Source organism: Lygodium microphyllum, chromosome 6 (genome assembly GCF_053477565.2).
Source record: "Lygodium microphyllum isolate KBCC chromosome 6, Lygodium_microphyllum_v1.1.10, whole genome shotgun sequence".
Classification (NCBI taxonomy): domain Eukaryota; kingdom Viridiplantae; phylum Streptophyta; class Polypodiopsida; order Schizaeales; family Lygodiaceae; genus Lygodium; species Lygodium microphyllum.
Window position 1 is genome coordinate 57,511,615 of NC_141140.1, and position 13,555 is coordinate 57,525,169.

Here is a 13,555-nt window from a genome sequence, read left to right on the forward strand (position 1 = left end):
TTTCTTTTGTTCTATGCTCACTATTTTGATATATTTTTTTGTAGATATTTGTGGCATACATTGGAGAAAATTGTGCATCTAGAGATTGCCATATGATTGTTAGCTCCTAAGAAATATTTGATAGTTGGATCAAAATTATGAAGAGATACTCTAGAGGTGAGCTTATATCCCAAGAGGAGAGTTCGAGAAAAAAGGAAAGGCAACCTTCTCCTGCTGTATTTCGTTGCCTTATGGGTTTAAAGGACGGAGACATTCTTACACTACAAGAGGAGATCAATGAAGGTCATATCCTTTTTCTTAGAAACAAATGGGATAAGGAAGATATGATTGACATGGAAACAAGGGCTAAGCAAATCAAGCAAGATAGGGTCCTAAAGGAGGAATTAGTCACTCTTTTCAATGCTTCAGTTCTAGAAAGTAGCATTGTGATGAAGACTTGGGAAGAGCTTGCTGATGATTATGATATAATGATGAAGTCTACACAAAGATTTTAGGCATTTGCAATGATTGGATATCAAAGAAGCTCACACGTGGAGTTGATGCAGGGCCTACCAAATGGAGCAAAAGATATTGTGAACTTCCTAATTGGAAAAAAGCAAAATCCTCTTGAATCCTCCACTACTTCCCCTTGGCGTGTATATGTTATTGGATGCAATCTAGAGACCTTTGATCTTATACATAATGTTTACAGAGATCCAATTACCATTGGGGTTGTTGTTCTAGATGCAGCACATGGGTTTGAGGGAATGAAATGGGACTCTATAAAGTTTGGAAAGGTTGTATCCACTCTACTACAAATGACATGTGAACCTAAACAATTCATGTTGTTATCATTTCTTGATCGAAAGCAAATGGCAGCTTTGGAAAATTCTCTTGAAAGCATTTCTTGCAAGTATCGCATGATAGTTGGTAGTGTTGACTTCCTACCAATGGATAAAATGTTTGCTTTTGGATCTATAGATTCTTTTGTGGTTTTGACATTAGTGACCATGGAGAAAAGCTTCATCAACTTTGAGCAATATATAAACAATGTCAACAAGCCTTCCATTTTGGACTTTGAAGGCTTGGACAAGGAGTGCAATGATGAAGATCTTGAAGAAGAACAAAGGATTGCGAAGGCCATTTTGAGAAAGAAAATGAAAGTTATGGAAACTACAATCAAAGCATTCAATGATGCTCATGAGGTTGTATTTGGTGTATATGCAAGTGGACTTGCATCTAAGGTGGCATTGGTAAATCATATGAAGACTATTGCAGTGGTTTGCAACACTCAAGAGCAAAGAGAGGTTGAAGCACAATTGTGGAGGGTCCATGAGAGTGCCAAACAAAATTCAAACTCCCAAGAGGTTCCTCCTACTGAAGCTCAAGTTCTTGAAGTACCACTTGGGGACATAGAAGAATCAAGCCAAGATATAGCAAGTCTAATTATGAAAGAGAAATTAAAGGCTACTTCAAATGTTTAAACTCTGTTCCTTCTTCTTTCATCAAGGAAGACACATTGATGTAATTTTGATTTTTTTCTTGAGAAGTTACTTCCATTAGCATTTGCAATATTTTCTTTCTTTGATGATATTAATTAAAGAAAATATGTCTTTATTTTTTTAATTTTTTACAAAAGGTATCAAGAATATTTGGTTTAAAAAATCTATTTAAGTAAATATTTTGCCAAAACAATATTAAAGAGCTCATTAAAATTTATCATCCTTTGTAAGGATAACTATTTAATTGTAATCTAGTGTGTAAGAATACTTATCATAATGAAAAGTTTGAGCTAGCTATGTAAAATCTACTTAAGTCTATTTTAGATCTTATTTCAATTAAACTCTTATATGTGTTGTGCTATGATCTTGTCATGTTAGTTATGGTTAGATTTGTCCACATGGTCAAATCTCTTATCTCTTATAGCCTCTTTTACTACATCACTAGTGTATATCTATGCATGTACCTTAGGATAAGAGAGCCAACAATATATTACACACCCCAAAAAAGATTCATTGCACCTCCCAAATGATTTTTACCTTAGTAGTAAATATTGTAACAAAGATTTGTCTCCAATGTATCTTTTGAGATGTGTATATGGAATATTAAGGTAAAATCCTTGTTACAATTCATGAGTTTAAATATCTATGGGATATAACTAGTTCAAAAATAGAATGGTTAGTCCTTAAGAAGAAACTATGAAAACGTATCCAAATAGAGTATAAGTTATCTCAATTAAATTGTCATGTGTCACTTATATGTAACATAGTTTTGGTCACATGGTCAAAAGTATCATGTTTAAATTTTATTTTAATAATTAGGACTAAAAAACACCTTCTTTGTACATACCATTTTGAAGACCTTTTTAAAAACTGAGTATGTTAAACATTATAATGATAATATAATTTTTACAACTAATTACAAGAATGTATTATTAGTATCTCAAGTATACTTATAATTAGCGATAAAAAGTAGGTATGGAAAAATGACTTTATTAGAATAGATTTTACCTCAAAGAAATCCTCATATATATTTTTTCACCTCATGATATTACTCTTGATTAGATTTGACCACATGTTCAAATGTCTCTTTTCTTAAGACATCATTTATTATGTAGTACCTATTTATGTACTTATCAATGTGAAGTTGAATTACTTTAGTGTTCTATGCCAGTTTATAGCTCAAACATTAGGTAGAATGATGAGGAAGTAAATGAATCTAATGTGCTTCTTTTTCTTCTTTGTAACTTCAACTAAGACTGATGCTAGGAGGCATATTACATGGTGGATTCCATGCCACGGTGGATTCCGTGAGATTTTACGATGGATTCCGTAAACTTTTATTACCGAGGCTCATACACAAAGTGGATTCTTTGTGCGAGAAGTCAATGGGGATGCCTATCTTTTTCGGGCGTTTTGTTAATCTAGTGTGTACATGGGTGATTCCATAGTGGGTGATTCCACAAAATACATATTTAAATTAATAAATGTTTATGAGTTTAGAGTGCGCACTCGTGATAAGTTAAGGTTAGGATTGATTTCTAACCAAGTTATTTATGTAGCTGAAGACCGCTAGGTATTCACTTTTGTCAGTTTAATTGTATTATTTTACTAACAATTGTGAATGCTTCAGTTGATGTGCAGAGATAGCAGCGGTGGCAGTGGAAAGCATTGGAGGATAGTGTGTATTCAAATTTATCGTTAATATTTTGATGGGCGCATACCTTAGGCATGGCGCCTATATTTTGTCGCGCTTCTTTATCAAGGTGCTTGATATTTATTTATTATTTGTGTATGCGCATGGACGCACGATTTAGATATTTGTATTTGGACATTGTATTTGGGTACGCTTGACTTCTTGGGCGCCCATTAGCTTTAATTCTATTTGACACAAAAGCAAACGCAAAAGCTAAAGCGTGCTATTTTGTAATTTGGGCTATTATTTGAGCTTGTAGATAAGTAATCTATGAAATACATGCTTTGTGGAGCGCTCACACAAGGCATGGGGAGAGATTACACCCATTTGGTGTCTTGTTCATGTCGTGCAAGTTTTCTACATTGATTTGTGTGCAAAAAGTAGAGTTCTTTTGTTCTTGGTGACCTTTTGATGCTCACTACGCGCGCTTACGGCATCCAATCTGTGAACCAGTGGTATCAGAGCGAAGCTGAGATCGAGAGCTTCCAATCACTTACCATCTTGCATGAAGGCGGAGCTCCAGGAACGATCAAGCTCTACAATAATTTTCGTCGCAAACGATCGATACTGGTGTGTTCTTGGCGGTCAAGAACCCCCTTTTGTACTCTCTGATCGTGAAGGACCGGCCTGAGGAGGCAGAGGACCATGTAGACATCTCCTTCTACAAGTCGTCTTCAAACAAAGATAGTAAGCTCCATAGCTAAAAAGCTAAAAAGCTTTACTTCAAAGTTTATTAAGCTTAGTAATAAGCTTTATAATAAGAAGCTTATAAAAGCTTCAGCCATGAAATTCGTCATCAGGCGGCAGGAGTATGTACTGGTCGGTGTTAAAATGACCATTAACATCCTCATTTACACGACGATCACGCAGGCAAAATCAAGTTCCTAAGCTACTAAATTCCCCAAGTCTATCAAGCCTCTTTAATCTTGCAAGTCATCAAAGTCACAGAAGTCATAAAAGGACTTACTCCAACCACTCCCATAAAGACTGTTCATATGCAGAAGCACAGAAACCATTTATTGCTCTCTGGTAGACCCTGTTCCTATTTGCAGACTTGCTGAACCAGTTTCAACAAACGCAGAAGATCATACGCAGTTCATACGCAGTTTCTACAAAGACAACGAACACCGCAATCGCAAAAGACAAAGACTACAAAAGCCAAACAAAAATATATAAGCCTTGTTTACCTGCCTTTGAGCTACGCTCATCCCACTAATCAGATTTCGAGAGTGTGAGGTGTTTTGGATTTTACAGGATGACAGAGCAAAACATGGACGATTTAATGCCTGAAGGTGATTTACCCGAACCAACGATGGAACAAAAGTTGGATTTGACTATGATGCAGCTTGATGAAGAACGAAGAGCCTGACAAGCTTTGCAAGCTCAATTGGCCAATTTGCAACAAACTACCACTGACAAAGATGGACCGCAACCCGAAGATCTTATACAACGTACCATCGATGCAACACTTGAAGCCCAATCCATCCGCAAAGAAACAAAGATAAGTAAAAGAAACTTCGAATTTCGTACTTTCAATGGATCTCGAGATGGAAAGACTGTACTTGCATTTATCAGTCAATTTGATGATTACTTCCATGAAGAAACTTATGCTAAGAAAGACAAAATTAAATGTGTCACTAACCATTTAGTTGATCAAGCATCCTTATGGTGGACTGTGGTCCGCAAGAGCATTGATTGTCCCACTACCTGGGAGAGTTTCCAAATGAAGTTTTTGCAGAATTTCCTTCCTCCTCAATTCCATGAAAAAGCCATTAAGCAATGGGATCTTCTACAGCAAAGAGATTGCGAACCTATTTCCCAATACACTGAACGTTTTTGGAATGCCTTACTGCAACTACGCATGCTCGAAGATGTACCTGAAGTGACTCACAAACGCAAGTTTATGTCTGGTCTACTTGGACATTACTATGCTGAAGTCAACATGTTCAAGCCAACAACCCTTGAAGATGCAATTTCCTTAGCTCATGACACTGAAGACAAGATTCAAGGAAGAGAAAAGCGACCATAACAATTTCAAACTAATGGTAATTATGGTTCCAAACAATTCAATTCAAATTTTCGAAGATTCAATCAAAGTCGTTTTCTTCTATCTTCATTCCGTAAGTCTTGGATATGACTACCTGCTTTGCCATCAAATACCAATCCAAACCCTAAGCCATCCTCACAGCCAAATCCCAACATTCCTAAACTTCTTGCCATTACCAACAATGTATCTAAAGCCAAACCCATAGTTTGTTACAAATGCCATCAACCTGGACATCTAGCAGCCAATTGCCAAACGAAAAAGCCACCTGTCCATATCAATTATCTTGGAGCAATAGAAGATGAAGAACGTGAGGAAATGCCTGACTTTATGGAAGATGACGACGACGTTGGTATTACTTTGGATACTTTGCGAGGTATGCCAACTCCCCATTCTTTGTTGACAATGAAATGTTTTGTGCATGGTAAAGAAAAGACTATTTTACATGATGATGGTAGCACACATGATTTTATTTCTGCAAAGTTAGTGAAAGAATTGAATTTACAAACTATTTCTACACATTATCGCATTAAGTTGCATTCCTAGGCACGAGATATAATGGGACACAAGAGGTGCATAACTTAGAAATTAAAATTGGTGAATACACTAAACGAAGAAATTTTCTAGTTGTACCTTTGTAGACTAGTGACATTATCTTAGGAATGCCTTGGCGTCATCAGTATAAACCTGACATAGATTATTCTACGTATTCAATTAAAATTTATTTTCAAGGAAAACAAATCACATTGCATGGTATGCACGCTTTTAATAATTTTCCACTGCTTACTCATACTCAAGCTAAATGTGCATTATGTAAAAGTAGCAAATATTATTTAATATGGATAAATGAACTTCAAGCTAAAGAAAAACATATGCATCCTAGGCATACACAATTTCTTGCTCAATTTAAAGATTGTTTTGCTGAAGATTTACCACCTGGACTACCACCTTCACGTCCTGAAGATCACAAAATAGATTTAATTCCGGGTACACAACCACCATGTAAAGCACCATATAGGCATAATCAAATTGAACAAAAAGAAATTCAAAATCAAATAGAAGAATTGCTAAACAGAGGATTAATTAGACCTAGTAGTTCTCCATTTGGCGCACCTGTCTTATTGGTAAAGAAGAAGAATAATACTTATCGCATGTGCATTGATTATCGTGCCCTAAATAAAATTACTGTTAAGAATAGATATCAAATACCTAGGGTAGATATTCTTATGGATAAACTACAAGGATCTACCATATTCAGTAAGATAGATCTTAAATCTGGTTATCATCAAGTAAGATTGGATAAATCTGATATATTCAAAACTGCATTTAGAATACAATTTGAACACTATGAATTTCTAGTGATGCCTTTCAGATTAACTAATGCACCAGCTACATTTAGTCGCATGATGAATTGCATATTTCTGAAATATCAGCATTGTGTTATAGTATTCTTTGATGATATATTAGTATTCAGTAAAAATGGGAATGAGCATTATGAACATCTGTCTTTAGTTTTCAAGTTGTTAAAAGATAATCAATTGTATGCTAATCCAGAAAAGAGTGAATTCTTTCAAACAGAAATTGAATATCTAGGACATATTGTTTCATCAGAAGCTATTAAAGTTGACCCTAAAAAGATAGAAGCAATTTTAAATTGGCCCATACAAAAAAATGTGCATGAGTTACGTTCTTTTCTAGGTCTTGCTAGTTTTTACAGAAAGTTTGTGCAAAATTTCTCATTATTTGCATTACCTTTGACTAAACTTTTAAAGAAGGGTATTGTGTATAACTGGACTGACAATCAACAAAAATATTTTGATTTATTGGAACATGCATTAACCCATGCTCTTGTATTACAACTACCTGACTTCAATAGACCATTCTTTTTAGTAGTTACTGATGCTAGTGGATCTGGAATAGGAGCCGTCCTTATGCAAGATAACCATCCCATAGCCTATTCTAGTTGTAAACTAAAACCATTTGAACTTAAATATTCTACGTATGATAAAGAATTACTAGCTATAGTACAAGCCTTACATCAATAGAAACATTACTTAATGGGTTCTGAATTTATGATTAAAATTGACCAACAAAGCATTAGACATCTCCTTAGTCAACCCCAAACATCTGATCGACATATTAAATGGGCAGCTTTCATTCAAAGTTTTCATCCCCTTATACAATATCAACCAGAAAAAGAGGATGTTGTAGCCGACGCTTTAAGTAGAAGATCGACAATTCATAATATTTCTGTCATATCATTTGATTCCCTTATCCCTATGAAAGATACTTATCATCAGGATCTTACTTTTCATGCTGATTGGAATAAATTAGTTGCAAATAATTGGATTCCTATTGATTCACTGTCTTACAATAATGGATTCATGTTTTATGAAAAGAGATTATGTGTGACAGTTCCATTTAGATCATTTGTTTTGAATGAGATTCATTGTCCTCCATATCAAGGTCATAGAGGTATTATATCTACTTTGGGTACATTAACTGAATATTTTTATTGGCCACATATGGATACTGATGTATCTAACTTTGTTTCTGAATGTTTAGTTTGTCAACGAGTTAAAAGACACCATGGTAAACGATATGGTTTACTAATGCCACTATCTATTCCATCACGACCATGGGAACAAATTTCAATGGACTTTATTACTAGTTTACCTAACACTAAAGCTAATCATGATATGATTTGGACTATTGTCGACAGGTTTAGCAAACAAGCATATTTCATTCCATGCAAGAAAACTTTAACTGCATCTCAAGCTGCTCAATTGTTTTTGAAAACTGTGTTTACTAATCATGGTTTACCAAAAGTTATTATTTCTGATCATAATTCTAGATTTTGTAATAATTTCTGGATTACCTTGTTTGCTAACTTAGGAACAAATATTGATTTTTCATATGCATTTCATCTTGAAACAAATGGTCAAACGGAAGCTACTAACAATACTATTTTAGATCTTTTACATGCTTACACCATTTCAAAACCACACACATGGGATACACATCTACATTTACTTCAGTTTGCATATAATAATACACCGCATACAACTACAAAGAAAGCACCATTTGAAGTTATTTATGGATATAGATTGCCTACACCTGTTGCATCATTATCAAACAAAATTCAAATTGTTGATGATATTGCTAACATGCATGCTACTATTTTTGATGAAGTGAAAGATATGATTGCCAAAGCCCAACAATCATATACAAAACAAGCCAATAAGAAAAGAAAGGCCATGAATTTCAAAGTTAATGATTATATTTAGTTACGAATAGAAAAACGTAGATTACAAAGTGTAGATAAACACCCAGTAGTGAAATTAGCACCTAGATTCTATGGACCATTCAAGATCATACACAAAATCAATGACAATGCATTTAAACTGGAACTACCACAACATTGGAAAATTCACAACACCTTTCATATTAGTTTATTATGACCCTTTAGAGGCCAATTACATATACACCCTATCTATGAAAACCCACCTTTACTAGATGATGAGACAGAAATCCTTGAGCCTGAAACTATTATAGATACTAACTTTATGATCACTAGAACTGGCCGTAGATACTCTAGATATTTGGTCAAGTTTAAAAACCATCCTATTGAAGAGCTGGCCCAATGGATGCATGCTAGAGACTTAAATGCTTTCCCCACTCTGTTAGCTCCACATTGAGCTAATAGCAATTGAGAACAATTGCTATCCAACCCCGAGGGTATGATGCCAGGAGGCATATTACACGGTGGATTCCGTGACGTTTTACGGTGGATTCCGTAAACTTTTATTACCAGGGCTCATACACAAAGTGGATTCTTTGTGCGAGAAGTCAATGGGGACGCCTATCTTTTTTAGGCATTTTGTTAATTTAGTGTATACATGGGTGATTCCATAGCGGGTGATTCCGCAAAATACATATTTAAATTAATAAACGTTTATGAGTTTAGAGTGGGAATTCGTGATAAATTAAGGTTAGGATTGATTTCTAACCAATTTATTTATGTAGCTGAAGACTCGTAGGTATTCACTTTTGTCGGTTTAGTTGTATTATTTTACTGACGATTGTGAATGTTTCAGTTGATGTGTAGAGATAGCAGCGGTGGCAGTGGAAAGCATTGGAGGATAGTGTGTATTCAAATTTATCATCAATATTTTGATGGGCGCATACCTTAGGCATGGCGCCTATATTTTGTCGCGCTTATTTATCAAGGTTCTTGATATTTATTTATTATTTTTGTATGTGCATGGGCGCACTATTTAGATATTTGTATTTGGATATTGTATTTGGGTACGCCTGACTTCTTGGCCGTCCATTAGCTTTAATTCTATTTGGCACAAAAGCCAACTCAAAAGCTAAAGCGTGCTATTTTGTAATTTGGGCTATTATTTGAGCTTGAAGATGATTAATATATGAAATACATGCTTTGTGGAGTGCTCACACAAGGCATGGGGGGAGATTGCACCCAATTGGTCTCTTGTTCATGTCATCTAAGCTTTCTACATTGATTTGTGTGCAATAAGTAGAGTTCTTTTGTTCTTGGGGACCTTCTGATGCTCACTACGCGCGCTTACGGCATCCGATCTGTGCACCAAAGATATCTATCATTGGATATCTAACAGATTCAACAATAGTGGAGCACAATGATGTGATTGATGTTTCCTTGATAAGAAATGCAACACAATTATGTGTAATACTTGATCTCAATGGTCTTCTTTTACAACGATGCTTTGCTAAGTTTAAAAGGTTTCAAAGCTTTCAAATGGGAAAGCAATGGCTTGTTCTTCGACCAGGATGTATGGAGTTTCTTGAAGCCTTATTTGCAAGATTCCAAGTGGGAGTTTGGTCAACAACTTTACATAAGAATGTCATGGCAGTTATTAAGTGCTTGGAGATCCATGCAAAAAGGAAGTATCCTTTCTTCATGATTTGGGACCAAGAACAATGTCATAGACATCAACTCAATATCATATATAGGCTAGATAAGATGGGAGTAGAAGCAATGTTCAAGCCTCTGAAGTATGTATGGGATCAATATGGAGATGTTTGTCAACATACCAAGACTATTCTCATAGATGACAGTCCTTACAAAGGATGTCAAAATCCTGTTGAGAATTGCATTTATCCAAAAACATTTGATATTGATCGTGAAGACTTTATATTAATCAAAGAACTTCTACCATACTTGACTCGCTTAAGAAAATACCATGATGCACATGAAGTCATCAAGTTTGATCGATATGGACAGGATCTAGTTCAATATGGACATGAATTGTATGGTCAATTCAAGGTTTCCATTGATGAATGGACTAGAGCAGAGAATAATGGTATTTCATCTTCATCATCAATATTGCACGAGACCGTGATTGATAAAGATGGTATATATGTTCAACTTTCAATTACTTCTTGCTTCAAAAGACCATCTATTATACAAACATTCTCAACAAATGCCTCACATCATACGTCTCTTACATTGAACAGCTCACAATTATCCATGTTGAATCAGACTCCTTTAGTCTCTACTTTGAAAGATATGGAAGCAATGCAACTTGCTCATGAGTTAGGATATCACAAACATTTCATAAATGATAGTGCAGCTAAACGTCTTATACAAAATCTACAAAATCTGTATTTCTCCAATATACATGATGTAACAAGAAGGCACTGACTCTATATGGACTAATTTTGACTTTCATAATAAATATATCCCTTACATTAAAGGCTTTTGCATGGCTATGAAATATATGCTTGTTAGAAATTTAAAGTGTTTTATGTAGTTACCTTGGTGTTTCTAAACACTACCAATATCAATGAGAGAATCTACTTGATGTTTTTTATTCTTTCAATAACATTAGTTAATTGTGTTGAAATTTCTTATAAAGTGGTTTAAATCCTATTTTTACTTTATGACAGTCTACTATACAAACATACTCAACAAATGGCTCACATCGTCTATCACTTACATTCAACAACTCACAATTATCCATGTTGAAGTAGACTCCTTTAGTCTCTACTTTGAAAGATATGGAAGCAATGCAACTTGCTCATGAGTTAGGATATTACAAACATTTCATAAATGGTAGTGCAGCTAAATGTTTGATAGAAAATCTACAAAATTTGTATTTTTCCAATATACATGATGTAACAAGAAGGCACTCACTCTATATGGACTAATTTTGACTTTCATAATAAATATATCCCTTATATTAAAGGATTTTGTATGGCTATGAAATATATGATTGTTAGAAATTTAAAGTGTTTTATATGTTACCTTTGTGATTCTAAACACCACCAATATCAATGAGAGAATCAACTTGATGTTTTTTATTCTTTCAATAACATTAGTTAATTGTGTTGAAATTTTTTACAAAGTGGTTTAAATCCTATTTTGTACTTTATGACAGTCTACTATACAACCATACTCAACAAATGGCTCACATCGTATATCACTTACATTGAATAACTCACAATTATCCATGTTGAAGGAGACTCCTTTATTCTCTACTTTGAAAGATATAGAAGCAATGCAACTTGCTCATGAGTTAGGATATCACAAACATTTCATACATGGTAGTGCAACTATCTACAAAAGTTGTATTTTTCCAATATACATGATGCAACAAGACAGTGACTCTATATGGACTAATTTTGACTTCCATAGTAAATATATGTAACATGTCCACCTGTTATCTTCATGACACGTCGTGGCAGTCCATCGGAAAGAGTGTCTAGAAAGCTTCGCTCGACACTCCCATGGAATATTACGGGGTTTGCGATCTAGGGCTTTCCACGTCTGCCATGTAGTGGAAGTATTTCGGCTGTTCCCACTTAGGACCCACCTGAATTAGGGTTTTGCTTATTGGTCATTTCCTAATGGCAACTAGCGTGGAATCCAAGCGAACTACTTTATGCAGAAACGCCAGGTCCGAAGAGGATTCACGCTGCACTTGGTTCAAGGAGAATGGGAAACGAGAGGGATGCCAAGCTCAACCTCTCTGCCATAAGGCATAGTCCCAGTCTGTTCCCCTAAAACATCATAAATCGGGATTAATTATAACTCTAGGTCAACGCTTTTGTTGTTCGTATTCTTTGACGATCTTCTGGCTCTCCATCGTGATTTGAGAAAAGTTTCCGGCTAACCGGGACCACCCATCCGTAGGCCGGAACTATGGCCAATCCACCGCACCTTCCTCGAGTTGTTTTAATTATTTAATTAGCTAACACATTTAGTTGGACATGCATCAATCAGCTTCCTTAATTACCCCGTTAGGCACTAGTTCCTTCACGTAATCATATCACTTAACATAGAAAAGCAATGTCAAACAAGTTTCTTGTTAACAGGTTATCATATTTATCTTGGAAATACATAAAGTCCAGCCCGTAGGCTTATCTACAATCTGCCCGAAGGCTATCCAGCAATCCACAGGGATCACTAATCCAAGATTCCGCCCATAGACTAGTATGCGGGCCTCGAGATCCAATCTCGAGTCACGTTAGCCTCTTGTGTAGGGCTCCGAAGGCGAGGGATTTATGGCCAGAGCCCCCTGGCACCCAAGCATCCTCCTGCTCCAAGTAGCGCTTAACGGAGAGACCTCTCGTGGCGGGTTCGGTCCACCTTCTTGGCGCGGTTAACAACCCCCTTGGTTAGGGTCAGGCAGGCAGTCGGGGGTAACTGAAGCTGCCTCTCCCTTCAGGCCTTCAACCTGAAGTATTAGATATCCATTTATCCTTTAATTCATTGATCAAACAAAGCAAAAGAGTGCTCTTAAATCTGTAACAAGCACAAATATTTCCATTGATCATTTATTGTTGGCCAACTGCTAAGGAGTGAATCCCTCTTTCCGAATGCATCCAGCACTCGATTCAGGATGACTTGCGACTTGGCAAGATCCCCTATATCCTGGATTAGGGCTGTACCCCATTAACCCGATTTGGTTAATATCTTAAGTTCATATGTTATTCCAATTTATTGGTTTGTTCTTTGCTCCAAGCAATTATCTTTACCCTAGAAAGATACTATATTAGGACGATTATTCATCCTCTTGCAAGATAACTTGCGTAAGAATCTGCCAACCTCATTCCGAGGATTGGCCATTCCCTTGTGATCCAGTCACAAGATCAAATGACTCTGCACTTGTTGCACAAGTGTCGCATCGAACTATAAGGCTACTCTACCCATCAAATGGAGTCACGAAACAATTTGTTTCTGATTACATTAGGCTAACATTGTCAGTCCTAGGGTTCCAAGTTCCATGTTTTTAGCGAAAGATTCTTAGGGACAAACCCTAGATCACATCTCAAGTATGTTTCGCTATCCCT